This window comes from Mustela nivalis, assembly GCF_964662115.1.
Source record: "Mustela nivalis genome assembly, chromosome: 5".
Classification (NCBI taxonomy): Eukaryota; Metazoa; Chordata; class Mammalia; order Carnivora; family Mustelidae; genus Mustela; species Mustela nivalis.
The window spans coordinates 36,350,845-36,378,686 of NC_139024.1; the positions used below are offsets into that span (position 1 = coordinate 36,350,845).

General features: G+C 35.0%; 1 long non-coding RNA gene across 1 annotated transcript in view; it reads right to left on the reverse strand.

Moving 5' to 3' along the window:
- LOC309864289 overlaps positions 1–20,527 on the reverse strand; it is a 32,477-nt gene extending 11,950 nt beyond the window's left edge. Inside the window, exons 1-2 of the long non-coding RNA XR_014311436.1 lie at positions 20,344–20,527; positions 53–99 (exon numbers count right to left, since the gene is read on the reverse strand). This is a non-coding gene — a long non-coding RNA (uncharacterized lncRNA). The remainder of the gene's footprint in view (positions 1–52; positions 100–20,343) is intronic.
- Between the last annotated feature and the right edge of the window lie 7,315 nt (positions 20,528–27,842).

The window sequence follows — 27,842 nt, forward strand, 5'->3', positions numbered from 1 at the left end:
CACCAAAATACTAGCCAGTAGGATCCAGCAGTACAATAAAAGGATTACTTACCACAACCAAGTGGGATTTATTCCTGGGATGCAAGGGTGGTTCAACATCTGCAAATCAATCAATGTGATGCAATACATTAATAAAAGAATAAGAAAAAGAACCATATGATACTCTCAATAGATCCTGAAAAAGCATTTCACAAAGTAAAACATCCTTTGCTGATCAAAACTTCATAGCTAGGGATAGTGGGTACATACCTCAATATCATCAAAGCCATCTATGAAAAACCCACAGCGGATATCATTCTCAATGGAAAAAAACTGAGTGCTTTTTTGCTAAGGTAAGGAACATGGCAGGGTTGTCCATTATCATTCAACATTATACTATTCAACATAGTACTAGAAGTCCTAGCCTCAGCAATCAGACAATAAAAAGAAATTAAAGGCATCCAAATCAGCAAAGAAGTCAAGCTATAACTCTTTGCAGATGATATGATACTTTATGTGGAAAACTCAAAAGACTCCACTCCAAATCTGATAGAACTTGTACAGGTATTCAGTAAAGTATCAGGATATAAAATCAGTGCACAGAAATCAGTTGCATTTCTATACACCAACAACAAGAAAGAAGAAAGAGAAATTAAGGAGTCAATCCTATTTACAATTGCACCCAAAACCATAAGATACCTAGGAATAAACCTAATCAAAGAGGCAAAGAATCTGTACTCAGGAAACTATAAAGTACTCATAAAAGAAATTGAGGAAGTCACAAAGAAATGGATAAATGTTCCATGCTCATGGATTGGAAGAAAAAATATTGTGAAAATGCCTATGCTACAAAAAACAATCTACACATTAATGCAAACCCTATCAAAATCCCATCCATTTTTTTCCAAAGAAGTGGAACAAATAATCCTAAAATTTATATGGAACCAGAAAAGACCTCAAATAGCCAGAGGAATGTTGGCATTCACAATTCCAAACTTCAAGCTCTATTACAAAGCTGTCGTCATCAAGACAGTATGGTACTGGCACAAAACAGACACATAGATGAATGGAACAGAATAGAAAGTCCAGAAATAGACCTCCAACTCTATGTTCAACTAATCTTTGACAAAGCAGGAAAGAATGCCCAATGGAAAAAAGACAGTCTCTTTGAAAAATGGTGTTGGAAAAATTGGACAGCCATATGCAGAAAATGAAACTGGAGCATTTCCTTATACCACACACAAAAATAGACTCCAAATGGATGAAGGGCCTCAATGGGAGAAAGGCATACATCAAAATTCTTGAGTATAACATAGGCACCAACCTCTTTGACCTCTGCAGCAACTTCTTCCTGAAAACATCACCAAAAGCAAGGGAAGCAAGGGCAAAAATGAACTATTGGGACTTCATCAAGATCAAAAGCTTTTCGGCAGCAAAGGAAACAGTCAACAAAACCAAAAGACAACTGACAGAATGGGAGAAGATATTTGCAAACGACATATCAGACAAAGGGCTAGTATCCAAAAATCTATGAAGAACTTATCAAACTCCCAAAGAATAATCCAATCAAGAAATGGGCAGAGGATATGAACAGACATTTCTGCAAAGAAGACATCCAGATGGACAAGAGACACATGAAAAAGTGCTCCACATAACTTGGCATCAGGGAAATACAAATGAAAACCACAATGAGATACCACCTCACACCAGTAAGAATGGCTAAAATTAACAAGTCAAGAAATAACAGATGCCGGTGAGCATGCAGAGAAAGGGGAACCCTCCTACACTGTTGGTGGGAATGCAAGCTGATGCAACCAGTCTGGAAAACACCATGGAGATTCCTCAAAAAGTTGAAAATAGAGATACTCTATGACCCAGCAATTGCACTACTGGGTATTTACTGTAAAGATACAAATGCAGTGATCCGAAGTGGCACGTGCACCCAAATGTTTATAGCAGCCATGTCCACAGTAGCCGAACTATGGAAATAACCTAGATGTCCACCAACAGATGAAAGGACAAAGAATTAGTGATACACACACACACACACACACACACACACACACACACACACACACAGCGGAATACTATGCAGCCATGAAAAGAAATGAAATCTTGCCTTTTGCAACATGGATGGAACTAGAGGATATCATGCTGAGCAAAATAAGTCAGTCAGAGAAAGAAAATTATCATACAATCTCCATGATATGAAGAATTTGAGAGGCAACAGGAGGGTAGGGAAGGAAAAAAAATGGAACAAGATGGGATCGGGAGGGAAACAAACCATAAGAGACTCTTAATCTCACAAAACAAGTGAGGGTTGCTTGTTGGAGGGGGGAAAGGAGAGGGTGATTGGATTATGGACTTTGGGGAGGGTATGTGTTATGGTGAGTGCTGTGAAGTGTGTAAACCTGGCGATTCACAGTCCTGTACCCCTGGGCCTAATAATACATTATACGTTAATTAAAAATTTAAAATTAAAAAAAAAGGAAAATACATGGAGACAAATGAAAATGAAATCACAATGGTCCAAAGTCTTGGGCATTTGTAAAAGCTGTTCTAAGAGGGTAATTTAAAGCAATACAGGCCAACTTCAAGAAGCAAGAAAAATATCAAATAAATCACCTAACCTTACGCCTAAAGGAGCTAGGAAAAGAAGTAAAAACAAAACCAGAAACTAGTTAAAGGAGGGAAATAATAATGATTAGAGCAGAAATAAACAAAACAGAAACTAAAAAAACACTAGAAGAGATCAACAAAACTTGGAGCTACTTCTCTGAAAAGATAAAAAACATTGATAAATCTTTACCCAGACTCAGAACAGGGGGCAGAAGAGGGGTAAGAGGACATAAATAAACAAAATTAGAAATGAAAGAGAGGAAATAAAATCTGACTTCACAGAAATACAAAAAATTATAAGAGATATTATGGAAAATGATATGCCAACAAATTGGACAACCTAGAAGAAATGGACAAATTCCTAGAAATATAGAACCTACCAAAATGGAAGCAGGAAGAAACAGAAAATTTGAACAGATCAATTACCAGCAATGAAATTGAATCAGTAATCAAAACTCTTAGTGAACAAAGATCCAAGACCAGATGGCTTCACAGGTGAATTCTGCCAAACATTTAAAGAAGGATTAATAGCTATACTTCTCAACTATTTAAAACAACAACTATTTAAAATCACAGAAAGGGAAGTTTCCAAAATCATTCTGTGAGGCCAGCATTACCCTGATACAGAGAAAGACACTAAGAGAGAGAAAGCTACAAGCCAACATTTCTGATTAATATAGATGCAAAAATCCTCAACAAATATTAGCAAACTGAATCCAACAATACCTTAAATAAATCATTCACTATGATCAAGTGGGATTTATTCCTGCGATGGAAGGGTGGTTCAAAATTTGCAAATCAGTCAACATGATACATCACACCAACAAGAGATAAGATATAAATCACATGATCTTTTCAACAGATGCAAAAAAAAAAAAAGCATTTAGCAAAGTACAACATCCATGTGTGATGAACAACAAAAACAAAGTAGGTTTAGAGTAAACATACCTCTACATAATGAAGGCCATATATGAAAAACCCACAGCTGACATCATATTAATGGTGAAAAATTGAGAGCTTTCCCCCTAAGATCAGGAACAAGACAAGGATGTCTACTCTTACCACTCTTAAACACAATACTGGAAGTTCTAGTATTAGCAATAAGACAAGACAAAGAAATAAAAGGCATCCAAATTGGTAAGGAAGAAATAAAACTTTCTCTATTTCCAGATGGCAAGATACTATATATAGAAAACCATGAAGATTCCACCAAAAATTACTGGAACTGATAAATTAATTCAGTAAGGTCACAGGAAACAAAACCAATGTTCAAAAATCTGTTGCATTTCTATATACTAAAAATGAAGTAGCAGAGAGATAAATTAAGAAAACTGTCCCATTTACAATTGCACCAAAATAATAAAATACCTAGGAATAAACTTAACCAAGGTGGTAAAAGATTTGTACTCTGAAAACTATAAAACATTGATGGAAGAGTTGAAGATGACACAAACAAATGGAAATATATTCCATGCTCATTGATTGGAAAAACAAATATTGCTAAAATATCCATACAGTTCAAAATGATCTATAGATTTAATACAATCCCTGTGAAAATACTAATAGCATTTTTCACAGAACTAGAACAAATTCTTAAATTTGTATACAAAATAAATAAATAAATAAATAAATAAAATTTGTGTGCGACTGCCAAAGACCCCAAAACTCAAACCAATCTTGAAAAAGAACAGAACTGGAAGTATCACAATTTCAGATTTCAAGATATACTACAAAGCTGTCGTAATGAAAACAGTATGATGCTGGCAAAAAATAGACATACAGATCAATAGAATAGAGAGCCTAGAAATAAATTCACAGTTATACGGTCAATTGATCTTTGATACATGGTGCAAGAACATAGAATAGAGAAAAGTCAGTTCACTAAATGTGTTGGGAAATCTGGACAGCTACATGCAAAATAATGAAACTGGATTATTTTCTCATACCATACACAAAAATAAACTCCCCAGTGGATTAAAAACCTAAATGTGAGACCAGAAACCATAAAAATCCTAGGAGAGAGTGCAGGCAGTAATTTCTCTGGCGTTGACCTTAGCAACATTTTTCTAGATAGGTCTTCTGAGGCAAAGGAAACAAAGGCAAAATTAAACTATTACAACTTCATCAAAAGTTTCAGCACAGCTAAGGAAACAGCCAACAAAACTAAGTCAACCTACTGAATGGGAGAAGATAGTTGCAAATGACATAACCAATAAGTTTGGCATCAAAAATATATTAAGAACTTATACAACTCAAAACTAAAGCTAAAAGTATTCTGATTAAAAATGGGCAGAAGACATGAGTAGACATTTAACCAAAAACATACAGATGGCCACTGACACATGAAAAGTTGCTCAACATCATTCATAATTAGGGAAATACAAATCAAACTACCATGAGGTATCACCTCATACCTGTCAAAGTGACTAAAATCAAAAACACAAGAAACAGCAAATTTCAGCAAGGATGTGGAGAAAAAGGAACTCTCATGCCCTGTTGGTAGGAATGCAAACTGGTGCAGCCACTGTGGAAAAAGTATGGAGGTTCCTCAAAAAATTAAAACTGGAATTACTATATGATGCAGTATTGCACTACAGGATATTTACCCAAAGAATATTAAAACACTAATTCAAAAAGATACATGCAACCCTATGTTTACTGCACCATTATTTACATAACCAAATTATGGAAGCAGCCCAAGTGTCCGTCAGTAGATGATTAGATAAAGAAATTGTGATGTGTATGTATATATACACTGGAATATTAGTCATAAAAAGAATGAATCCTTGCCATTTGCAACAACATGGTTGGACCTAGAGCATAATAATACTAAGTGAAACAAGTTAGTCGGAGAAAGAAAAATACCATATGCTCTCACTCATATGTGGTAGTTAAGAAACAAAACAAAGAAAAAAGAGACAAAACAAAAAGCAGACTCACAGAGAACAAACTGATGGTTGCCAGAGATGTACGTGGGGGGATGGGTGAAACAGGTGAACCCCTTAAGAATACACTTAGCATGATTAACATTGAGTAGTGTATAGAATTGTTGAATCAGTATGCTGTAGACCTAAAACTAATAGAACATTGCTTATACTAGCATTAAAATTAAGAAAATAAATAAATAAATAATTTAAGACGTTAAACTTATAAAAAAGCTCCCCACAAAGAAAAATTCAGATACAAATAACTTCCAGGTGAATTCCGCATTTCCTCCAAACACTTAGGAGGAAATCTTACAGGAAGGAACTCAAAGAAGTGGGAAAACTTTCAACTCTTTTTATGAGCTGATCTTTAATCTGAAACCAAAATCAAAGAAATTACAGAAAAATAAAAACTATAGGTCACTATCATATGTGACCCTAGATGCAAAATTCTAAACAAAATTTAGCAAATGTAATACAACCACATATAAAAAGCCTCTAAATAATGATTCACTGGGATTTATTTCTAGACTGAAGTTTGTTTAATATTTGAAAAGCAATCAAAGTAATTCATCATAACAAAACTATAAAGGGGAAAAATGTGATGATTTCATGCAGAAAAGCATTTAAAAAAATCTAACATCCATTTGAAATAAAAATTCTCAAGAAGTTAGAAACATACAGACGTCCTCCCCATGACAAGGGACAGCTATGAAAACCAACAGCTGGGGCTCTGTGTGGCTTTGTTGATTAAGTGCCTGTGTCTTGATTTCTGCTCAGGTCATGGTCTCAGGGTTGTGAGATTGAGCTCTGCAGTGCTGGGCTCCATGCTTAGCATATAGCCTGTTTAGGATTCTCTCTCTACATCTCCCTCTGGCCCTCCTTTGTGTCTCTCTCTATATGTGTAAAAAAAAAAAAAAAAAAAAGATCAAAAGAAACAAAAAAACCTTTAACAGCTATTATTATATTTAATGGTGAAGGACTAGGTGCTATCACCTTTAACATCAGGACAAGACAAGGATTTCTGCTTTCCTCATCTCCTTGCAGCACTGTGTTAAAATTTCTAACCAGTAAAATAAAGCAAAAATTAAGATGTGAAACACATACAGTTTGGAAGGCAAAATTAAAATATTTTTTAGGATAATAAGATTATCTTTGTAGAACATTCTGTCAAATCTAAAAAGGCTCTTAAAACTAATTAATAATGGAACTCCATTACAAGAACAAAACCTATTTTTTTTTAAAAAATGGGCAAAGTATTCGAAGATGTGTTGCCATAGGAGACTTAGGGGTGGCAAATAGGTACATGAAAAAATGCAACACACTTTGTCATTTGGGAAATGCTAATTAAAACCAAAACAATATGCCACTACATTCTTATTAGAATGGCTAAATTTACAAAGCCTGTCATACCAATTGTTGGTAAGTATGTGCAGGTATTGGAACTCTCATACAATGTTAGTGGGGATATGCATTGGTATAATCACTTTGGAAAACATTTTATCATTTCTTAAGAATACACAGCTACTATATGAACCAGTTATTTCATTCTTTGATATTTGCCAGAGTAATGAAAGCGTATGTCTACAAAGACCTGTACATGAATATTTATAAAAGCTTAAGTTGAAATAGACAAAAAGACAAATCAAAACCCAAACCTAAATGTCCACACTTGAAATGGAAAGCTACTATATAAAATACAACTCAAGCAACATCACAGTTAAACCCCAAAATAATTATGATAAATGAAAGAAGTAACACAAAAATGGGTACTTTATATGATTCCAGTTGCATAAAATTCTAGAAAATGCAAACTAACCTATAGTGATAGCATATCATCAGTTGCCTGAGAATGGATTGGGGGCAATGAGGAAGAGCATGTGGGAAGGATTGTAAATAAGCCAAGTGACTATTTTAGAGTAATGGGTATGCTCATTATCTTTGTTATGGTGATAATTTTATAAGAGTTTACATATGTCAAAATTTATCAAATTGTACACTTTTAATATACAGAGTACATTTTATGTTGGTGACACCTCAGTCAAGTTGCTAAAACAAAAAAGAAATACTGAAAATATGTAACTAGGAATAAAATTTAGAAAAAAAAGTAAGAGCAACAAATGAACACAAAGTAAACTTTGCAGACTGAAAGAATTAATAAATTTTGAAGTAGGAGCTAGTGCCCATCAATATCATCTTTATTCTTATTCCTTGCTATTCTCAGAACTTGGTCTTGTCATTCATACATTAAAGATATTGGTATATAATCTTCTCCATCATAAATCCTGCCACTGTGGATGTCTTGAAGACAATTGGTAAGCAATTCTTTCACAATTATATAGAATAATTAGGCATAATAAATATACATATTTATATAATTTATGTTTGGTTTATAAAACTTCACTTAATATGTTATATATTTAATAATATATATTTAATAGTAAAATATTACACTATATATCTTACTCTAATTTATATACCTAAAGGCAGAAACAGGCAAAGTATATGCCTTGCTTAGGGTGAAGCATATGGAAATTAAGTCATTGACATTTTAGGTGTAATCTTATCTAATTGTAGTTAAGTACTTACTGGTTCTTGAATAAATGTGAGAACCCAACACTATGGCACTGGGAAGGAATGGGAGATAGAATCCTCTATCTACAGATAGAATTCTGTATCTTGAGGGTGGGATCTTAACTGTTCCAACACTTCACTTTGGTACAGAAGTGTGAGTGTTTAGAAAAATATTTTCAAGAGTCAATGATGAATTCCTAAGATATTTGATAAAATGTAAAATATGGCTAAGCTGTTTTAGAAAAAAAAAATTAGTGGTATTATTTGATGAGGAGAATGATAGAACATAGTAGAGTGGAAGACCTAAATGTTGGTTGGTAAAGGTGGTTGTGGGCTAATCAAAAAGAGTTATAAGAGGAGGGAACAGGGAACTAAATAGGCCCTGAATTAGAAATCCTGGTTTTGTCATGGAAAAGTAATTTACACTATTAACACCACTGAAAAAAAATGTTTTGTTTTTGTTATACTCCTTCTTGTAGCTCTGTAAACGTTCTGGGATTTTTTTTTTTATTATTTATTGTGAATATGATGTAACTTGTAATTCATTTAATTTAATTTTAAAAGTAAGTTATCTTGGGAGCAAGGTGACTAAATTACTTATTAAGGTCCTATAGCAACTCTGCCATGGAATCTAGCCAGTCCATATGTCCTCAGACATAGACTTTTCTCTCCTAGGGTGGTCTTTATTTTTAGAAACACAGAACTAACTACATTACAGGGCATCAGTTTTCTTAAAGTTCATTTTCTTTATTTTTAACTGAAAAATGTATGCTTCCATTTTTCAGGAAAATATTTTTCTAACAACAATGTAAGTGTGAAATTTACACATAAAATGTATGTGTACATGTGCTCACACACACACATATAAGTTTATACTTTTCATAGACATTACTACAGAAGTGTAGCCAAAGAATAGACAGTAAATTTTATAGGATTGTCATTCATTTCCAAGGTCTTATTTACAATAGGATATCCATTTTGCTTACTCTTTGCAGACAGTTGGCTTCCTTTATTATCTAAAACTTTTATGAAAAGACATACACCATTGCTTTTCACTACATTGCAACATGTATAGTCAATGGTTCAGAACAATGGAATCTCAAATAAAATACGATATAGCATTTCCTTTCAAGACGAATAAACAGTACAGCAGGGATAATTTAAGATGGTGGAGTGAAACATTATAAATACCTATTCAGTTTGACAATTACAGTAGTCTCCCAAAGTATATGGATGTATATGTATGTGTGTGTGTGCATATATATTGTGTGTTTATGTGCGTATATATATGTGTGTGTATATATGTGTATATATATGTGTATATATTATATATATATCACAGAAAGAGGCAAGTCTGTATTCTGATTGCACATAGCTAAACAAGCAGAGACATGTGTTTGTGATACAGATACACATGATTAAGACGTAGAAACACATTAGTCGTCTGTTAAGCCACACATAATCAGAATAGGAATTTGCCTTCCTTCCTATTTGCCTATCCTCTTCCTTGATGAGTTCCTGATGCTTCACTCCACACAAGTTGCTAAAATACACAGGATACTAATAATGATATTTTATTGCTTCTTTTCATTTCTTTTAAACTCTCTCCATAATTAAAGTTTTTATTTTTCTTTTCTTAAGTTTCCAAATCAAATAGGAAATGTAACCCTACTATTTATTGCTCGAAAGATCACTGGATTCTACCAGCCATCGTGCAGGCCTTCAAATTTCTTTTTATTTTCAATAAATATACTATATATGTTGAAAATCATGTATATTAGAAAACACATGCTTAAAACTTTATTTTCTCTGTAGTTGCATTTTCTTTTTGAAAATAGCCTCATTTACAAAAGGAATAGCAAGCTCATTCCAGAAAATTGAAACTCTTCTAAGGGTTGATTTAGGCATGAGGGTCTCAGGACAGCCTTGCCAAACTTTTCTTAGACTGTAGGAATGCATAGTGGTCTAGGATGTTTCCACATGGCCTTCTTTCTTTCTTCACTCAAAATCAAATATGATGTATATAATATATAGTATACAAATGCTATGTACAGATACTACTTGTTTTGGTATTACTTGTGTGTATGTGTGTACACATATTGTCACAGAAAATAGGCAGTGAGCTGGTGGTCTCATTCATAGGTTGGGGCATGGATAATTACTGGGGAAAAAATGGCACCTCAGTGTCAAAGACTTCATGGGAAATAACCTAGGAGAATGTCCTGGTACAGAGAGTGGTTTTTTGTAATAGGTGTGATGATACAGGAATTTGAAAATTATGGATAGAATTGTGCCTACAACAGAGTTGGGTATTTACTGCTATTGTACTGATTTCATGCAGAAGAATGCCCAGAAACTTGGGGATGGTGACATTCAGTTAAAGGCTAAGTTGGAGGGCTCTCTGATAGCTTATAAAGTGGCCTTCATCTTCTGAAATATATTGCTGAGATCCTAATTGCTAGAGTCACAGCGTTTCAGAGATATCTGAATGCTCATCCAAGGCCAAGTTACTTGAAGTCAGGCCCTGGTAGGGCCAGAATCCTGAAAAAAAAAAAAAAAAATATATATATATATATATATATATATATATATATATATATACACACACACACACACACACACACATTTATATACACACGTGTGTGTGTGTGTGTGTGTGTGTGTGTGTGTGTATAAAATATAATATAAAAGGGACTGGAAATATATAAAAGGATATCCCTGAAGATGTTGAGTTTTTAACTTCCCCCAAACTTTATAAATTGTACAAGGACCACCTTCTATAATAATAGCTCTTACTTTTACATTTTTACTTTTACTTCTATATGGTAGAAGAACTTGCAGAAACCACTCCCACACAAGGCAACATATATCCCTTTCAGGAGCTTCCCTTCCTTGATTCTCCTGGCTGCCAAGCTAAAAATTAAGGTAAAATTCCACCATAATCTATCTGGAAACTTGCTTGGCTGGTAGAGGAAAGAGACCACATTTCTAAATAATTGCAAGAACTTCTTGGTTACTGGCATGAATGAGAGTAGTATTCATGGATTTGATTTTAACAATGCTAGATTGAGTGAGCCATATATTTTATTTCATGAGATGATTATATTGCAAGTATCCATCTTTTCAGCAACACAATAGGGCTTTAATTCTTTAGATGATCAATCCACCCTTTTTTGGCAAGTTGTCTATATTGATTCCCTTTTTCCCTAGAAATTCCCTACATTTGTTCTGACAGGATGAGAAACCTATTCTAGGTATGAATTTTCCTTTCCTGCCTGCAAATCCTTGGGGCTTGCAGAATGCCTGAAAATGGTATGGACAGAAGACATGGTATGGACAGAAGACATACTTTATGGTGAAGGAGGTATTGGAGTGGGCCTATGACCATGGAATTTGTTATTGTAACACATACCATACCATGTTCCTAGAACACTAGAATGACCTTTTAAAAGTGAAGCTGAAACTATAATATCTGAAAAGATGGGGTACCATCCTTCAGGATATGGTGCACTTATTAGATCAGAGAATCATTTTGCACCACATTTCTAGTTAAAGGGATACATGATCCCAGCAACTAAAAGATGGAAGCTAGAGTACTTCTTTTACCATAACTCCTAATGACTGATGTGGGAGTTTTGTACCTTCTATCTGTCAGCTTTGGGCTCTGTAGACTGAGCTCTGTGGAGTGTTGAGTCCCCTATGCAAGAGCTTACCAGGGGACACAGCAACAGTCCCACTAAACTACAAGTTTGGTATCCTTGTGCCCAGTGACAGATAACCAAGGTCAATAGTCACCCTCCTGGCAGATGTAATTAACACTGAACAGCATAAGGATATTGTCCAGATTTTGTTGTTGTTGTTGTTCTCTTGGTTGTTGTTATTGTTTTTGTTGTTTAGGGATGCTTTTATACAAAGGGAACAAGGGAAAATATGTGTTAAACAGAAGATTTACTTGAGCACGTCCTGGTATTCCTTTGCCCCATTATACATGTGAATTGTCCTGTGCAGGACTGAGAAGGGTACAACTACCAAGGACAGGAATACCTTGTTAATGAAGGTTATCACCTGGTATATAACCAGAACTTATATATATAATATATATATAACCAGGTGATCACTAAGCCTAGGGGAATTTAGCATGGAGATAGTGGAAAACAACATGAGTACCAGTTACAAGCCAGAAATCAACAGCAGAAATGAGAGATGTAGTTTATCACAATAAACTTCCTTTCAGAAAGAAGGGCACAAGAGAACCATGAAGGAGTTGATCCTTAATCTTTCTGGAGAAACAGACCTCTAGCAAAGCTTCTGAACATGGAATCCATTGCCACATTTGCACCAAAGTCATGTTTCCCGTGGGTTGTTGAAAGCCATTGTCTGAACACAGCAATATATTAATATTAAAGTAGACACAATCGTTGGATGACTGAGACTGTTTTGCATTCTCTTTGAGAACCTAACTAAATCTTCTTTAAAAGAAGTCTAGGACACTTCTACCAGCCATCCCTCCCTCTCTCCTTCTCTTGGATCAGACTTATATTATCTGGCAGCACTCCCACTCTTACACAGATCCATCCCCATTTCTCTCACAAGCAATTGCTTAATATAGTCATTGCACATTGAATTCCTTCTTACGTTTGCTTCTTGGAGGAACCAGAGTAACACAAGTTGCAAATTATAACTCCAAAAATGGCTTTGGTCTCATTCATAAGATCAGTTCTATCTGATATCATAATTACTTCTTTCCAGTGTTATTAGCCTATCAAAGTAAATACTTTAAGACTCATATTAGAGTGATAAATTTTTAATTGAGGCTACTGAAATCCAGAAAGTTTAAGTGATTTGACTAAAACCACACAGTTAGGAATTTACTCATCTGAATCCTATTGATTTTCTTACTAGTTGCCTCAAAAAACTTATTTTTTGTATACATTTGTATTTTGTGTACATTTTTGCATACATTTGTACTTTTTGTATTTATCAACCACCATCAGGAAGTGAACACAAAGAAATTCAGTGTATCAAGCACTGATAGAGAATGGGACATTTCTCAGAAATATTTTCCATTTTCAGTTCTATTACTCCTTAATAATCCTTGTTTTACAGCATTTTGTGTCTGCCAACCAACAAAGAATATCTCCATGATATGAGGATTATAAGTCTATGGACCTATATTTAAGACACAAAGTTGCACAACAGCTGAAATCTTGAACAGTCCTAAAGCCACTGACCTGAGCTAAGATACTAACATTGATGATACCATGTTGTCTTAGAACTCTCACCAGATAAGTGTGGCATTTCTTTGCCTCCAAACTTCAAAAGAAGAGAAAAATAAAATAAAAGTTAGGGCCATAGGAAAAGTGGGTATGCATTCCATCTTGGGGTAGAGAGTCTTGATTATGTCTATTGATCTAATTTTTAAGAGCACTGATTTCACTCTCAGAGATTACTTAGTTTTGATGATGAAGTACATGATCACCAAAATATTAGAGTAATGTAATTTTTATACTAATGTCTCAGTCATATTGCTGCTAAAAATAATACTCCCATCTGAAACTGCCTATCCAATGCCAAGGCATCTGCTTAGGAAAATGAAAAAAAAAAAAAAAGTACCATGTGCAAAGATGGCCATTCTTTGGACCAGGCTGAACATCTGATACACAGGTATGTCATAGAGACCTGTCAGTGATCCTAAAAAGAACCCTACCCACTAGGCATTTAACCAATGAACTAAGCCAATTAATCTGGACATGAAATTATGATGGAAATTGGTGAGAAGAGAACAGATGCAAGAAAACAGGATATAAAGATACCTTATAGGACTTGAGATAATAACATAAAGGTGTCTCATATTCCAAATGACTCTGTTCCAACCTAAGTGAATCTTTATAGTAATATCTCCCATTTCTTACTAATATCTGAATGAGTTTGCAGATGCTGAACCCAAAAGTTCTTATCAACACAGCAAACCACAATTAGATTTCCTTCTTTTACATCCTCTGCTTTCCATTGTTCTTTAACATCTCATACCACCCTCATCTCACCCCCCTGCCTTAGATGATTTATTTTCCAGGACACTCCTCACTTTTAATACAAATGAACCATTCTGTGTATCTAAGAGGACACCTCTATCTCTAATCTAGGCCACTGCTATTTTTAGCCCAAAGAATTATGTTGCTCATATCTGATTAACTAAAAGTTAACTAGGTTTTTAGGCATTTTTCCTCTACTCTGAGTTCTTAAATATACATACTACACATTCCCCCCATGTCCAACAAAGAAAAATAAACAATAAAAAAACTGTAATTGGAAAATTCTCCAGCTGTTCAGAAAAGGAAAAAACTACATAGGCAAACAACATAGCATTTTGTAGAATCAAGACTTGTTTTTGACTTTTAGTTCTCCCACTTACCACCATGCTTGACCTTTAGAAGTTTTAACCATTCTTTGCCTGTTATTCTTTATCTGTACAATGGTCATTACAACAGTATCTGCCTCCTTGGGATATTTGTGAAAATTAAATATGATCACATATAATGCACAGGCATTAAAATTATACAATAATGGGGTACCTGGGTGGCTCAGTGTGTTAACCCTCTGCCTTCAGCTCAGGTCCTCGGATCGAGCCCTGCATTGGGCTCTCTGCTCGGTGGGTAGCCTGCTTCCCCCTCTCTCTCCGCTTGCCTCAATGCCTACCTGTGATCCCTCTCTCTGTGTCAAATAAATAAGTAAAATATTTTTTTAAAAATGCAATACTCCTTTCTTTTCCGCAAAATGAGGACAACACTGCAGTCTAAAACTCAGTTATTTTTAATACTTAATGAAAATCTTTTTCAGCAAGAAACTTAACATTTTTTATTTAAATTGGTCCATACAATATTCTGTGCTTACCTGAATTCTTAAACACAGAATACAGACCATGATTTAACCTATTTTTGGTTGCTTATTTACCAATACAAGTAGTTATTGTACTAGTTAGAATTCAGTGATGACTCAACACTTGACTTTCAGTTCGGACAGCAGGAGGTATGGGTCTCTTTAAAGGCTGCCAAGGAGACACTCTGACTATCACACTTTGTTTTAAATTAATGATGGATTTCCCCAAGCCTGTCATTTTCCCTGCTTTAAGCATTAACAATATTTAGCAGTAGTCACAAATCCCTACTGCTTATAATTACTATTTCTTCACGATTTCTAAAAGGCCAGAGACATTGCACACGCAAGTACACCTTATATGTACTGTATACCTGTATCCCATCTTTATTCACTACAGGTTAAAATCTTAGCAGTCACACTTCTAAGGTCTATCAGTACTTCACTGACCACCAGTGATGGTGTTTGCATTGCTTGCTGTCCAATAGATGACTGAGCTCCAGAATCTCATCCTATGTGCCTGCTTCTTAGAACCACACCTGGTCTGGAGGTGTCTTCGGGCTTAAAATGAATTTCTTGTAGGCAACATATAGATGGGTTTTGTTTTTTTTATCCATTCTGATACCCTGTGTCTTTTGATTGGGGCATTTAGCCCATTAACATTCAGGGTAATTATTGATAGATATGAATTTAGTGCCATTGTATTGCCTGTAAGGTGACTGTTACTGTATATGGTCTCTGTTCCTTTCTGATCTTCCTCTTGTAGGCTCTCTCTTTGCTTAGAGGACCCCTTTCAATATTTCCTGTAGAGCTGGTTTGGTATTTGCAAATTCTTTCATTTTTTGTTTGTCCTGGAAGCTTTTAATCTCTCCTATTTTCAATGAGAGCCTAGCTGGATATAGTATTCTTGGCTGCATGTTTTTCTTGTTTAGTGCTCTGAAAATATCATGCCAGCTCTTTCTGGCCTGCCAGGTCTCTGTGGATAAGTCAGCTGCCAATCTAATATTCTTAGCATTGTATGTTACAGACTTCTTTTCCCGGGCTGCTTTCAGGATTTTCTCTTTGTAAATTTTACTATTAGGTGACAGGGTGTGGACCTATTCTTATTGATTTTGAGGGGCGTTCTCTGAACCTCCTGAATTTTGATGCTCGTTCCCTTTGCCATATTGGGAAAATGCTTCCCAATAATTCTCTCCAGTATACCTTCTGCTCCCCTCTCTCTTTCTTCTTCTTCTGGAATCCCAATTATTCTAATGTTTCGTCTTATGGTGTCACTTATCTCTCGAATTCTCCCCTCGTGGTCCAATAGCTGTTTGTCCCTCTTTTGCTCAGCTTCTTTATTCTCTGTCATTTGGTCTTCTGTATCACTACCTAAAGCAATCTACACATTTAATGCAATTCCTATCAAAGTACCACCCATATTTTTCAAAGAAATGGAACAAATAATTCTAAAATGTATATGGAACCAGAAAAGACCTCGAATAGCCAAAGGGATATTGAAAAAGAAAGCCAAAGTTGGTGGCATCACAATTCCGGACTTCAAGCTCTATTACAAAGCTGTCATCATCAAGACAGCATGGTATTGGCACAAAAACAGACACATAGATCAATGGAACAGAATAGAGAGCCCAGAAATAGACCCACAACTCTATGGTAAACTAATCAACACCAAAGCAGGAAAGAATGTCCAATGGAAAAAAGACAGCCTCTTCAATAAATGGTGTTGGGAAAATTGGACAGCCACATGCATAAAAATGAAATTGGACCATTTCCTTACACCACACACAAAAATAGACTCCAAATGGATGAAGGACCTCAATGTGATAAAGGAATCCATCAAAATCCTTGAGGAGAACACAGGCAGCAACCTCTTCGACCTCAGCCGTAGCAACATCTTCCTAGGAACATCGCCAAAGGCAAGGGAAGCAAGGGCAAAAATGAACTATTGGGATTTCATCAAGATCAAAAGCTTTTGCACAGCAAAAGAAACCGTTAACAAAATCAAAAGACAACTGACAGAATGGGAGAAGATATTTGCAAACAACATATCATATAAAGGACTAGTGTCCAAAATCTATAAAGAACTTAGCAAACTCAACACCCAAAGAACAAATAATCCAATCAAGAAATGGGCAGAGGACATGAACAGACATTTCTGCAAAGAAGACATCCAGATGGCCAACAGACACATGAAAAAGTGCTCCATATCACTTGGCATCAGGGAAATACAAATCAAAACCACAATGAGATATCACCTCACACCAGTCAGAATGGCTAAAATCAACAAGTCAGGAAATGACAGATGCTGGCGAGGATGCGGAGGAAGGGGAACCCTCCTACACTGTTGGTGGGAATGCAAGCTGGTGCAGCCACTCCGGAAAACAGCATGGAGGTTCCTCAATATGTTGAAAATAGAACTGCCCTATGACCCAGCAATTGCACTCCTGGGTATTTACCCTAAAGATACAAACGTAGTGATCCGAAGGGGCATGTGCACCCGAATGTTTATAGCAGTAATGTCCACAATAGCCAAACTATGGAAAGAACCTAGATGTCCATCAACAGATGAGTGGATAAAGAAGATGTGGTATATATACACAATGGAATACTATGCAGCCATCAAAAGAAATGAAATCTTGCCATTTGCGACAACATGGATAGAACTAGAGGGTACCATGCTTAGTGAAATAAGTCAAGCAGAGAAAGAAAACTATCATATGATCTCCCTGATATGAGGAAGTGGTGATGCAACATGGCTTAAGTGGGTAGGAGAAGAATAAATGAAACAAGATAGGATTGGGAGGAAGACAAACCATAAGTGACTCTTAATCTCACAAAATAAACTGAGGGTTGCTGGGGGGAGGGAGGTTGGGAGAAGGGGGGTGGAGTTATGGACATTGGGGAGGGTATGTGCTTTGGTGAGTGCTGTGAAGTGTGTAAACCTGGTGATTCACAGACCTGTACCCCTGGGGATAAAAATATATGTTTAAATAAAAAATTTAAAAAAAAGAACCACACCTGGTAACAAAATTTTTGGATAAGACTTTTTAGAAGCAGTGGCTGAGACAGGAATTTGGGCATACATGATGCATTGAAGGCCATACTACAGTAAAACCTATAAGGGAGTGGGGGAAGTAGGATAGAGAAAGGGAATGAACTGGACAAGGATGAGGCCTCAACTGTCCATAAATACTTTGCCTAATCTATGGGGCAAGCAGAAATCTCTGGAGCACACATCTCTATCAGAGTTGTATCCCCTGGGGATAAGTGATCAGCCTTCCATACTCTGTTATTGCTTATCAGCTGCTGTAAGGAAAAGGGGTAAGGTGTGAAGTGGTTAACCTCCTGGATAAGGGGGTCTTATCAGCAGAGAGGTATTATCTAGAGAAAAAGAGCAGTTGTGCAAAAGTATGCACTGGCCACAGAAAGGGAATCTGAGTGGGGCTCAAACAGCATGTACTACAGGTAGAACATTACCTATCCACAAATTGCATATGGGAAAGCTCAAAGGTAGGCAATGGAAAGCTTTAGTAACCTGCTCCACGCCTCACATCTTGGGACTCAGAATTTGAAGCCAGGCTTTTCCCACCAGAATGCATGTTCTTAACCAAACTGGCATAAACACCTCACAAAGGGAAACCAGAAGGTTTACATGGATTGAGGAGATAAAGAAAGAGTAGAAAAAATGGAGACCAATCCATTTTTTCAGTAAGACTAGACTTTATTCTAAAAAGATAAATGTCAATGAGAGAAATCAAGGAAGTATAGATACAGAACCATGCTTAAAATAATTTTACTTTAGGCCTCTCTAGGTTATATCACAAGAGAAATATATAACACTAAAGCATGTTGGAAAAGGATACATAACCTAAAGAAAAACTAATGAAAGAAAGAAGATACCAAAAAGAAGAGGATTTGAAATAAACCTGCAGGAAGATATATATTGATTCCAGCTATGGGGAAAAAGGTGTCTATCATATATATAGATATATATATATATTAAAGCAACTAAACATAGCTATTTTTTTTTTTAAGATTTTACTTATTTGTTTGACAGAGAGAGATCACAAATAGGCAGAGAGGCAGACAGAGGGAGAGGAAGAGGAAGCAGGCTCCCTGCTCAGTAGAGAGCCTGATGCAGGGCTCAATCCCAGGACCCTGGGATCCTGACCTGAGCTGAAGGCAGAGGATTAACCCACTGAGCCACCCAAGCACCCCTAGATATAGTTATTTTAAAAGGAGGTGAGACGGGGATGGTCCTACCAATGGAGCAGGAGAATTTATTTAATTTCTGGTTCTCTACATCATTAGAAATGGCAATTTAAAGTCTTTTAGTTCTTTTGGGAGCTATTTTTAAAATTAATACAGGACATTATAATATGCCTATGCTTATTTATAAAATGGCTTCAATAGTGCCTAAATAGTTATTTAGAACTTGCTTTGCATCTGCATTTTCTTTCTGAAAGAGAAAGTGTGAAAAATATTTAATATTATTAATTCCCAAGTATGGGTACTTAAAAAAAAGTTTTAAAGACATTGCCTTTTGTCCCCCTATACTTGGTCATCATACACTTTTTATAATCCCTTAGCATTCTTAATCAGACCTCCAGAAGCTTAAATTATTATTGAGCAATTTATTTAGGATTATGGCTTAATTCATGATTCTAAAATGAACATACTATCAACTTTTAGGAGTAAAATCACAAGAAACAGCATAATCGTCCAGACCAAATAGGGCTTGAGCAATTTAAAATACCCAGGATTTGAAGGAATTAATAGATAAGAGGATAGATTCATTATGTGGTCAAGAGGTCATTTCATAAAAATATTTTAAATTAAAAAAATTAAAAACCTTTTAGTTTTCAGACTGAGGATAAAATGGATTGGCAAGAATTAAAGAAAATGTTGAGAAAGACTGTAAATTATGCACCTGACTGAAGGGCTAATTAAAATTATCTTGAAGGCACTGGAAGTTTTTATCTTTGAATTTTGTCTGTGGATGAAATATTCTTTTATTGTTTTCCAAAGGAAAGTATGCATAAAAACCTAAATACTTTCTCTCTGAGGAATTTGAAATAAAACGTGGTATAAAATACAGATTTGTGCTCCATGCATGTCCTTCTTAGTATAAGAACTCTGAACAGTCCATCTAATCCAAAGTTCTGTGAGTGTTGAAGGCCACAGTCTGAGAATTTCTTTGGGCCTTCTAGAGCCATCTTATGCAAAAAGGCCTTAAGGCTACACCTTTACTCTAGGAAAACCATAATGATTTAGGATTAACAAGTTTTATAGATTTGTCTCAAATTAGGACTCATTGACCAGGCAGGTTTCCCCAGAGGTTTAGATTGTTGCTAGACTTGAGCTGAATCCATACCTTAGCCAACATGCTTTCCTTCATTTCTCTGCAGTTTTCCCTTCAAAACACTCCCTTCAGTAAAGCACCTGCATAAGAATCCCGACATCTGTCTATCTTGTGATTATCAATCTATGTTCTAGTGATTCTCAAAATTTAATTGCCACCAGGAGGGTTTGTGAAAACACAGATTGCTGATGCTGTGGGTCTGTAGTGGAGCCTAAGATTCCGCATTTCTAACAGTTCCCATGGTTCCCTCTGGATGCCATGTTGATAGTCATTATTCTATAATAATCAGCCTAAAACAATGAGGACACATTTATAAATCATGTACTACTGGCTTTGACTCCTTGCTAAAAACAATTATAATTTATTAATATAATTTGGCATTTTAATGTACAAAAGAATGTTATAGGTTAAATAGTTAAAGATACTTATTAAAGTTAGGTAAGAAAATGTGAGGCAGATGTATTCAATAATTATATTCAATAAATATTGAATGAATGAACATATTCTGTGCTTAAGGCTGTTGCAGCCCATTAGTACAAAAGATCTGGAAGCAAAACCACTCCCACCCAAGAGGGCTTCTGGGGAAGCAGAATCCTGTGAAAGTTAGCTTTCAACTACAACAAAAAGACACAGAGATTGAGGATGGAGGGGATTTGTTGATTATTGACCATGGGATCTAGATGATAAAGAGACAAGGTTTCAGAAGATTGGAAAACATGAGAGAGGGTGAAATGAGGGTAAAGTGTGGAACTTTATTAAGATTAAGATCAAGTAATGTGAGTTGATTTGGGCTTCTGTTGGTGACTGATATGAGTAGGGTCAAGGTCCTTGATGAGATTCATCCTCGCCCTCAATGTGGAGGAAAGACTGATAAATCTTTAATTTTGATGCAGTTAAGTGCATCATTTTTTTTTTTTGTCTTTCAACAACACATGTATGCATAAGGTCATACAGTTTTTCTGACACATTTAGGTCTTTAATCCATCTAGAGATTATTTAAACATGGTAAGAAGTAGGCAACAACTTTATTTTGATCTGCTGGTGAGCTGACTTTCCCATACCAGTTGTTCATTAGTCTCTTTTCCTACTGACTTGTGATAGTAATTATCATTTCCAAGTCCTAAAAAAGGTATATATTTTTCTGAGAAATCAGTAGTTTTCATTGGTCTATAAGAATATCTCTGCGTTGATGCCATCCTATCGAATTACTGTACTTTGTAAACTATGACTTAATATGTGGTAGAGTCAATCCCTAACTCTCTTTGGTCCATTTTTCAAAATACTTATAACTATTTAGGAACTCTTTATTTTTCCTTGTCTGTATGTTTGTTAATTGATTAATTTTTTTTCTTAACCACAAAGGCCTTTTATTTCTTTGTAAGTCAGAGTCATATTTGTAGAGATGATGAGACAAAAGAATTAGATTCTAGGCTTGAACAAAGGATTGGAGCTTGAAATAATATAGAGCCAGTGTATGTTAGTATCTTGGCAGCAGCCAAAATAAACTGTTTTGCATTAACAGAGCATTCTGTAAGGATCTTAAAGTTGGGAGATATACTAGGTTGGAATGAAAATATCAGCTGATATGTAGAAACTGGAGAAAGAAGACAGGCACCGTTAGTCCATCTGAATGATACGTCCATATTTTTTTTTTTTTGAATGATTGATTTGACTTACCCATCAAGTAATTGTTATTGTTGTGTTTCTTTTGCTTTTCTGAATATACTTCATTTTGCTTTCTTTTTGCTCTGAAGTTCTTGAACCACATCTGCACTACTATACACTAACATTGTTCAATCCATTATTGGATGTTCCTGTTTATATGGCAGGATATAAAAAAATAAAATGTAGGAATGAAAGAATCAATATCTAAATTATTACAGAAAGAACTTTTAAATTTTCTAAAGGGCATAAAATTACAACTAAATAGCTTGAGAGGTATGCCATGTTTGAAGATTAGAGAACACAATAATGCAAATATATCAATAATTGGCCAAATTAATCTTAAAAATGTAGAAGTCACAACAGAATATTAAGAATTTTAATAAGCTGCTTCAAAAATAAATAAGGAATATTTTCTCAGTGAATCTGAACACATGCACAAAGTAGGATTATAAAATGCCAGACTCAGAGGACCTCACTTAGATATTACTCTATGCTTCACAGACACAATTTAATGGATCCATGCATAGTCCTGTGAGAGGGACTTGAATCATCATCATTTACCACTGGGACATCTGGAACTTACCACTGGGATATTACACTGAGACCTGAAGAAGCAAATTCACTTTGAAGAGTTATTAGTGGGGACTCTGGAAACCCAAGAGACATCCTATAAATTGTTATTCCTCTGATGACTACTTGAACTCAAAAGAATCTAAAAAAAATCTTGATGCTACAGGAACCAGCCCATCCATTTAAACTCTAGATGCATCCACAAAGGAAAAAAACTATGTTCACTGTAAGGCATTTGGAAAATCTGAAGGTTGTTTTTGATTTCCACCCATACCCCAATAATTGGAAAGAAATGGCCTCAAACAAAACAAAACAAAACAAAACAAAACAAACAAACAAACAAACAAAAAAACCCATACACTTACACAAAAAAGACACAGGCCAAAGAATGCCACCAGCCTGCAGAATCTGGAAAAGGGAAGGAACAGATTCTCCCTTACAGCCTCCAGAGGGAGCAAGACCTTGCCAGTGATTTTGGCCCAGTGATACCAATTTTAGCTTTCTGTCTTCCAGAACTATAAAGGAATAAATTTCTGTTGTTTTGAGGCAACTGAGCAGCTCAGTTGGTTAAGCATCCAACTCTTGATTTCAGTTCAGATTATGATCTCAGGGTTAGGAGATCAAGCTCTTCATTGGGCTTCATGCTGGGCATGGAATCTTCTTAAGATTCTCTCTCGAGCTCTCCCTCTTCCTCTGCCTCTTTTCATCACTCGTGCATGTGGGCACACACTTGTATGCACACTCTCTCTAAAAAACAAAAAACCAAAAAAACCTGTTTTTTTTAAGGCACCAATTTAGTGATAATTTGTTACAGCAGCCATGGGAAATCAATACAGTGTTCACTACAGCTCATGGATAATCCATCCAGAATGGATACTATTCCACCTCAAAATCCTTAACTTAATTACATATTTTTTTCCATATAAAATAAGACTTACCTCTCCCCCTTTTTAAAATATAGGTTAATGTTCACCCATTTCAGGGATTAGGATGTAGCTCTCTTTTGAAAGGCAATTATTCTGGCTACCACACTGGTAAATGATTTATTTTGAAATTGTCCTAAAATATTTGGGTCTTTGTACTGTCCTATTCTGGTTATAATGTCAAGGCTTTTTTTGCTAATTATTATCAAGCCTATGAAAAGATACATAAACTAACTAAAATCAGAAGAAAACATGGAAATTGAATAAGGAAATTTCACTTTGGCTCTATTTAACTGTAGGCAATTAAAAATATCAAGGCAGTCAAGGATTTGGGGAAATGGAAACACTCATGCACAATTGATGGGATAATAAATTATAGTAGTTTTTAAAACAATTTGGCAGCTTTTATAAAAAGGAAGTGTGTAAATAAATTTGACACATCACTTTTATTCTTTAGATAATGCTCTAGAAATACATTTGAGGACCCAGATTCAAAGGTATGATCACAGTATCATTTTTTGTAGCAAAGACTTAGGGGCAAGATATTTGTCCACATGGAGAAATGGATAACTAAACTATTTATATTCATTCTAAAATATTTTTACTTAGCAGATGCAAAAAATATATACTTTGAATATATATACACATATACATATATGTGTATATACATATATGTGTACACATGCATATATACAGCTTATCATATATGTATATATACATATGTATATATACATATATGCAACATATATACATATCTTTATATAGTTGTTGTCACAACTGTTGTCACACATGTGCTATACAACTGAATAAGTCCTTAATTTTTATTTCAACAATATATTCACCATATGGTGACCTAGTCAGTTGTATATCACATGACTATGTGATAGAAGGCAGTGGGGAAAGATAAAGGTAAAGTCAGAAATATTATAGGCTGCTATATTAGTAAAGGTTCTCTAGAGAAACAGAACCAATAGCCTATATATTATCTATCTATCTATCCATCCAAATTATTATAAGGAAGTAGCTCACATAATTTTGGAAACTAAGAAGTCCAAAGAACTGCGGTTGCCAAGCTGGAAACCCAGAAGAGCCTCTCCTTCTAGTTTGTATCTAAGTACAACACAAGAAAAGACCAGTGTCTCAGCTCATATATAATCAGGCAGTAAGAGAGAATTCTTTCTTACTCAGCTTTTTTATTCTCTTCAGGCCATCAACTGATTGGATGAGGTCCAGCCATACTGAGGAGGATAATCTGCTGTTTTCTACCAATTCAAATGTGAATCTCATCTGGAAACACCTTTATGGGTACCTACAAATGTTTAACCAAGCATTTGGGCACCATGGAACCCAGTCAAGTTGACACATAAAATTAACCAGCGCAGGTACCACATTTGAGAAAAAGAAAAGGGTGAAATAAGACATTGAAACATATGTTTTAAAAATAGAATGCAAAGATGTAGTGAAAAAAAATGAAGAAAATCAAAGAGGGATGCATATGATACATTTTTCTAGGAGTTTGGTAGAGCAGGGATTTAAAGAGAGTGACACAAGTGGTATGTTCCGACTTGCCACTTAATACTGGGAGGTGTATTCAGTTATCTTAAATTTGTGAACTTTGTGGGAATTGAGTACCACTTTTTCATTCTAGTAATGATTTGGGTAAGAACAGACTAATGGATCTTATCTAAGAATGACCAACTGAAGAAACATGAGTGATATTTTACAGATTAACTGTCTTTACATTTTTTTTATCATAATTGGAAATTCTGCAATACGTTCTAATGGATATTTTGCTCAAAATATAACATCCTCCCTCTATACTTCAATTTTCTCCTTTTTCTGCATTGCAGTCTACTTATAATAAGATATGGGGGAACACATTTTCTATTTTTACAATAAAACTGTAGTTGCTCTTTCTTCATCTCACCCAGCATCATCAAATACGTGAGTGTCTGAGGGACAAAAAAGGTAGTACTATCTATGACTTAGAATATATGCATATATACTATGCATATATTCTCTCTCTCTATATATATATATGCATATATTCTAATAAGCTATCTTTACCTCCAAGATTCCCTAGAGGATTAAAAAAAATTCCAGCATAACTTTGTTTTCTTTGGTGCCTTCCTAGGAAAGATGTTATATTTTGTGATTTTACAGGTCCTTGTGTGGTGTTTTCTTGGCCTGGTAATTTGCATTAATGGATATTCAAGAAACCAATTTATACAGCTCACTGATGTAAGTTATAACAAAGTCTGGAGACATATGAGGACACATTTTCAGTAGGCTTTGGAAAATGTGCTGACACATTTTAGGAGTGCATCTGTTTTTGCTTGCAAAAACTCACATTTATGTGTGCAACATGAGAAATTGAATGCACAAACAGGTGGTTTTAAATGGTTTTAAATACTCAAGCAGAATTTAAATGGAGACACTCACAACCTTATTGGAGTCTATTGAAAATTCTTCCAAATCTCACATTTAAACTAGTGGTAACTATCTTGGTACTCCTGTTATTTGTGACATTATTCTTACATTTGAAATAGCACGATATAAGAAGTCTTATAGATAGCATTCTGACTTTACTAATGATGTACCATGTGGAATTGAATAAGTTGTAAATCTTCCTTATACTTCAGTGTGTTATATATTAACTAGAAATAATACATCAATCTCAGTATATATATATATATATATATATATATATATATATTCTGTTTCAAAACCCAGCCTTTTTAAAGAAGTATAGAAAACTATAAATAATGTGTAAATGATGGATTATAAAAACAACCTTGAATCTTTAGTTATATCCATGTGAATATTAAATGCATGCACACAACATGCACACATATACATATCAAACATTTGTTTAAGTCTCTAGAGTAGGTTTGATATCCTGCTAATCAATAGAAATCATAAAAGCTAATGGTTCCTGCATCAAGGCACATTCAGCCTATTATAAAGATAGTCCTATAGATATTTTCAAAATTTTAAGCAAAGTGATAGAAATAATGTTGAGAACAATGAGAATTACAAACAAGAATATTATTTTAGGAAAAAGAGGGCAGGGTATGATGTAAAAAGACAAGTTAGATATTATTAGAAAATTGAGTTTGAGGTGAATTCTGAAAAATATATTTATATATAATATATTATATATATATGTATATATATACATATATATATAAAATGAGAAATGATGGCATTCATACAAAGGGAAAATTGCAAACAAAGATGACATTAGGAATGGAGAGGAAAGACTACCTATAAGATTGATTAAAATAAAGAATCAATTATATCTCCATGTTTCTGCCTTGGGTTATTACATAGATGATAATGCTAATGACAAAGTTAAGGAATTTAAAAGATTCAGTGATTTTGTATTAGAAGAGAAGATGATTTCTTTTTAAGTCTAAGACAAGTTGGAATTATCTCTGGTTGCTTACAGTGAATATGTTCAGCAGGCAGTTAGATCTATGGGTTTGGAGCCTAAATACCTAAAACCATATTCATCAGGGCTTCTCAAATAGAAGCATACATCAGAATCACTTGGTTTCACCCCCCCCCCATTTACAGAGACCATGGACCCAATCCAAATCTACTGACAGATTTGTGGGAGAGGGACACAGATCCTATTTTGCAAATGTCTCCCTGTGTTCTGATACGCACTTTAAATTTAGATTCCCTCATTTGGGTGGTGATTGAAGGCACTTGAGTGGAGAGTACTGCCAAGAGGAAGACCAAGCACTGCACCTGGGAGATATCAGATTAAGAAATAAGCAAAGAGATGGAATTAGTGAAGAAAAGGAAGGAGAATTTAAAGGTCAGAAGGTAATTAGAATAAAGACTCAGATATGCTGGTTTCAAAAAATGATAAACATATTTAAATGTCACAGAAGTCAAATTAAATAACACTATATGTTAACTAAAGGGATTTAAAATAAAAAGTTTTTAAAAAGAAGTCAAATTAAAGAATGAAATGGAAAATATTGAATTGGGCAATTAGAATTCCACTAGGGGGTTTCCCAGTTCTGACTCTATAAACTAATTGCTCAGAGGGGGTCAAATATTCCTTAGAAGTACTTGTTTTAGGCAGAAGAGGAATGTGAACTTAAAGTGTGCAGGAGGCAGGGAGGAAGCCAGGATTAAGGGAGAATTCTTTAATATGATAGACTCTTTAACACATTTGTTACCTTAGAGAAGCAATTAGTATATAGAGAAGTTGAAAACAAAGAAAGGAGAGGAAAACCAACAGATAGAGGAAGATTCAACAGAACAAATGGTTGAAGAAGTTCTACCATGAAATTTAAGCTTGTGAAAGGTAGTATATCCCCCCAAATCTGTTAGATA